The sequence below is a fragment of the Passer domesticus genome, chromosome 4 (genome assembly GCF_036417665.1).
Source record: "Passer domesticus isolate bPasDom1 chromosome 4, bPasDom1.hap1, whole genome shotgun sequence".
In the NCBI taxonomy this organism is placed as follows: Eukaryota; Metazoa; Chordata; class Aves; order Passeriformes; family Passeridae; genus Passer; species Passer domesticus.
Genome location: NC_087477.1, coordinates 63,170,714 through 63,175,835, shown reverse-complemented (window position 1 = coordinate 63,175,835; position 5,122 = coordinate 63,170,714). Strand labels below are relative to the sequence as shown.

General features: G+C 32.8%; 1 long non-coding RNA gene across 1 annotated transcript; it reads right to left on the bottom strand.

The window, feature by feature from the left end:
• Positions 1-2,878: 2,878 nt before the first annotated feature.
• Positions 2,879-4,025, bottom strand: LOC135300049 (uncharacterized). The gene is made up of 3 exons (XR_010361917.1): positions 3,937-4,025; positions 3,782-3,833; positions 2,879-2,980 (listed from the first exon to the last, which is right to left on the bottom strand). It is a non-coding gene; the product is annotated as an uncharacterized LOC135300049 (long non-coding RNA).
• Between the last annotated feature and the right edge of the window lie 1,097 nt (positions 4,026-5,122).

Genomic DNA, 5,122 nt, shown 5'->3' with positions numbered 1-5,122 from the left:
AAAGAGATACAGACTTAACTGCAACACAATTACTTGTTCCACTCAAGTGCTGAAATAGATTATTAAAAATTTGATCCATGAACCTAAATATTGACTCATCAGGGTAAAAAGACATTTTTTCATCAGAGATAATATTGCTATATAGTTTTCTAATTAATGTTTATAAGACTCTTCTGTCAAATATAAAAACATATTGAATTTTATTGCAAAATTATTAGTATATAGCCAGTTTGGCTGCAATGTTCTCCAAAAAAAAAAATCAGAAGAATATTGCCCAGTCTGATCAAAATATAAATTCTGCATAAACAGGCACATGAAATGACAATAATCAGATACAATCTTCACCTGAATTCTTACTAAGAGTAAGCATTTTCCTCTGAATAGGTGTTAAACAAATAGCCTTAACTGAGAATGTAATAACATTCACTCTCACTGAGTTTGCAGATGGCATCGAGTGACACAGAACAGTTGATACCTTCTGCTGCAGCTGCAAACCAGAGGGACCTGGACAAGATGGGGAAGGGATGGACTGCCAGAAAACTCATGAAATTCATCAAGAACAAATGCCAGTTCTTCCTCTGTGCATGACGACATGACATGGTCAGGGATCACACCACCTGGGGGGCAGCTTGGCAGAGAAGCCTCTAAGGGGATGATGCTCGGTTGGGCAGGTTGGGCATAGCAGGTTGGGCATGAGCCAGAAGTGTGGCCTGGAAGAAAAGGCCAAGAGCAGCCAGGGCTCGACTAGCATGGTTAGGAGGTGCAGAGGAATGATTATTCCCCTCTGCTCATGGGTCATTAGGCTGTCAGGTTTGTGACCCTCTACTCAATAAAGATAGTGGTTACCTGGAGCATGTTCAGCAGGAAGCCACTAACTGCTGGCAGAGTGCAGCTGGCTCAGCCTGGAGAAGAGCTGAATTTGAGGGAACTTAACAGTAACAAACCTTTGCAGAAGGCAAAATGGAGTCCCATCACAGCAGTGCATGGCAGGAAGATAAGACATAGTGATCATAAGTTTAAACAATAGACTCCTTCCTTGTATATAGGAGAAGCATTTTTCCTCATGAAGACAGTCAGGAACTGGAACAGGTGGCTTCAGAAAGGTGTTTCAGTCTCCATCCTTGAGAGTTTTTGAGACCTGATTGAGCAAAACCCTGGGCCATCTGTTCTGATCTCACAACTGTCCTGCTGTGAGCAAGAGGTAGGACTGGAGTCCTCCTGAGGTTCCTTCTAAGATCATGTATGGTCATGTTTCTGTGTGTGACATCAGAAAACTACAAAGGCTGAAGGCTGATTCTGTGATAAAAGAAAAAGAAAAAAATATTAGGGAAACTGAAACCCAAATGACTTATAGGACTTTGATGAAATTTATTTTAATTCCATTCTATTAGAAGTGAGATTAGATCGATGCCAATTACTATAGGAATAATGAGACCTCATATCCATTATCTAAAAAATGTCATAATGAATTTATAATAGGAACAGTTCTTTGTATCAATTATACAATTCTCTTTGGCAAAAAAATGCAGACACGTGCTATCTTACTTTTAAGTCCTTTATTTTGTAAACTTCTGGAGTGGCTCTTGCTGACTTTTGACAACAACAAATGAAATGTTATGAGTTTTCCAGCAATTTTGTTTAAAAGGGCATGTTATGTTATCTTTTATTGTTCTACAGTTTTCTTGGTGTAAGAATAAATAAAAGTGAGACATGCTTTTCTCATTTTATTTTATAATTCTCAGCATAAAAGCTAATTAAAACTCTAAAAAGAAACTGCATTTATATGTGTATGTAAATACATATTTACATATAATGTATGTATCTAAAAATGCATTCTTATGAAAAATCACAGCAGTCAGGTGCTCTTAATATTTTTCCTGGTTCTGTCTGTCTCAGAAACATGTGTGTAAGCACAAACATACACATGCAGACATAAACAGTATCATATCTCCATTTATTCAAGACAATTATGGAAAATAATACCACCAAGTTAATGCAAATTAACTAGCATTTCATGCTGTATTCCACACCCTGTTTTTAACAGTAGTAATGTGAACATTTTTTTGTTTCTCATCTCATGAAGTAAATTACCTTCCTTTATTCATGTTCCCATGATGCAATGATTATGAAAAAGTTATTAATATTTTATAAAACTCTAATAAGGTTAATCTTCATTCATCAGCTCAGACTTTAAATGAATTGTAGAGAATTTACAGAAGAACTGACAGGAAAATATATGCTTATCTATTTTGATAAATTTCCATCATTTTGAAATCCAAATTAGAGCTTATTAAAAAAAGTGGCGTTTGTTTTTTATTAATCCTTATTAATATTAATTGCATAGTATTAATATGCAATTCCTGGTAATCATTACAGCAGAATTGCAATGTCTCTTTAGTTTGCTAATTATATGCTTTTTAGGATAGTTCATCTAAAATGTTACAAATATTTACTAAGCCCCATTATCAAAACTTATTTAAAACTCATAAAAGCAGCCTGTTTCTTTCTCAAAGGAAAATGGAGCCTGGAATTATACTTCCTCCACAAATGTCAGGTAGGGGAAAGAAATATAAAAGGGATTTTAAGTGCGCATTATACAATATTATTTAAAAAGGGCTACCATATCTCATATGGTAATAAATTAATCATAACATTAACCTATAAATATTTTTTGTAAGCATGCAACAAAAATTAAAACTGAAATCATTGTATATCCAAGGATTGCTTTGAAAACTCAGTATTTATTCACTTGTAAAATAATTATTAATAAATTATTATTTAAATTTAATATTTCATCTTTACCAATTGAAATAATAATTTCAATTGAACAGCTAAAAACACCACAGGTGTAAAAGTGTCTTTCCATTTATTGAATTCTTGCAGTACATTAAGTCTCCGCTACTAATTTCCATTCATTCTGATGACACTGGGCGCTGGCTTCAGTTGCTGGTTTCTCTCAAGTTCCAGTTAGTTTGAGGCACTATTTACAGCAAAGAAAAAATCCCAGACAATTACTTGTAGCTATGTGACTTTTTAATTATATACTTATATGCTTGTAACCAATATGAATTAACATTCAATCTTGCTGTACTTCTCTGATATTCTGATATTGAAGAAATATAAGAATCCTTAGGATAAATTATAGTACATTGAACTATGCATACAATTTCCAAGTAATTCTGACACTAAGTTTGAAAATAACAAAATAAATATAAATTTTTTTTAATTGAGCTAACTGTATTAAACTAAATATTTAGAGTAATTTTTAGTAATATTCTGAATATTTGATTTGCATTAAGAAATACAATTGGTATCTGCACTGAATCTTTAAAAAATATTTATAAATAGATTTCAGAGAACTCTACCTGGGCATAATTTTTAGATTCAGAATTGTGCAGCTTTGTACTAGCTGTGAATGTCAAGTATGACAGCTGTCATAAAACTTCCAGATCATACAGCTGCAAAATATGCCATAATCAGGTTTGAATGCCCAGTATAAGTTTGAGAAAGTAGAATATTGCTTATGCCTTTGTGGCATAGTTTAGAAAGTTTGTCAGATTTACTATTAAATAAATTGGGCTGAAATTCAGGTCGGTTCAAGAAATAAAGTCTTTCCTAGCCAGGAATGTTTTCAAATTTTATGAATAGAAATAATTTCTACCTATGAAGGTATTAGGATTATTTGGAAACAAATATAAATAACTAGGCATTTTACCCTATGATAAGCTATTATTAGTTTAGAATTCTTTCAGCAAGATTGAAAAAAAAGAGTAAACTTCACCTCAGTCTGTCCACAGAATGTCACGATTGCAAAGGGGATTAATTGATCCCTCCTGTATATAAGACAAAGGGTGTAGCCTCCCATTAAACTCTCATATTTTGCTGGTGCTTTGGAAATTTAGAAAATCTCCTCCAGTAAAAGACCCCAAATCATACCTGCCTTGAGCAATTTAGCATCATTTGGCAAATATCTGAATATCAAGTGATTACACTGCTTTTAGCTGAAATGAAAACCTATCTTCTGAAGTCTACTGAAGACTTTCTGTTTTGGAGAGAAATATGAAGTCCCAGAAGAGCTTGGAGATTGTGGTTGAAGAATTTGTCTCCAAAACAAACGTTCTTCTAATTCAAAGCAGGAACTTGAAGCACATCAAAGATGATTACCATGAGAAAACATTTTTTTTAATGATTCCCCAAGATTTTAAACCTTATATAAATAAGTAACCATGAATTTAACGAGAATATCAGAGCAGAACAAATTTGTCAGATGGACACAGACACATCTAGAATGCACATCTATCTTTCTGTCTGCTTTTGTGGACTCCTGGATATTTCCCATTCTTTATTGCTTTTCTGCAAATGAAAATGCGAAAGATGTCATTCAAGCATAGAAAGAACAATATTGGAATAAAATATAATCAATAACATAAAATGGATTTGAAAGCACAAAAAATTAAATTAAATTAAAAAGAAATAAAAAGGAAATATTGTTTTCTAAAGAGTCCAGTTTAGCCATTCTTCTATCCATGATTCTAAGCTGTTCTAGAAAGTACCATTTACATAAACTAAGAATAATTTTCTTGTTTAACTGTTCAGTGTAATTACTCGTTCTGACTGTATTTTTAATGTGGACTCATTGAAGAATTTCCTAAGAGAAAACTAATGCAAATTAAGATACTGAACTATAGTTCACCAACAAAACTAAATTAAAACAAAACAAAACAAAAACAAACAAACAAACAAAAAAGTACCAAACCAAAACAAAACAAAAACCAAACCATAAAATCATAAAAAAAAGAATATTATGTTATTTAAAAGGAAATAAAATATTATCTCTTTGCCACCACATTTTCTCTATCTGACACAGCACTCAGTCGGGCCTCCTGGGGAAATTCAATAGATAGCAGCATGCACATGAAGGTAAAGCCATCATGATTGAAACCATGTTTCACTTTTTATGTGACTTAGGTTCTGCAGAAGCATCTCTTATGATCTAACAGTAGTATCTGGGTAGTGACTACTCATCAGCAAACTTACAAAGGAACCTACAAAGTAACAAAATTTGAATCATAATATTGAAAATATGTATGTAGATAAAAGGCAATGCCCTGGATAATTCTGA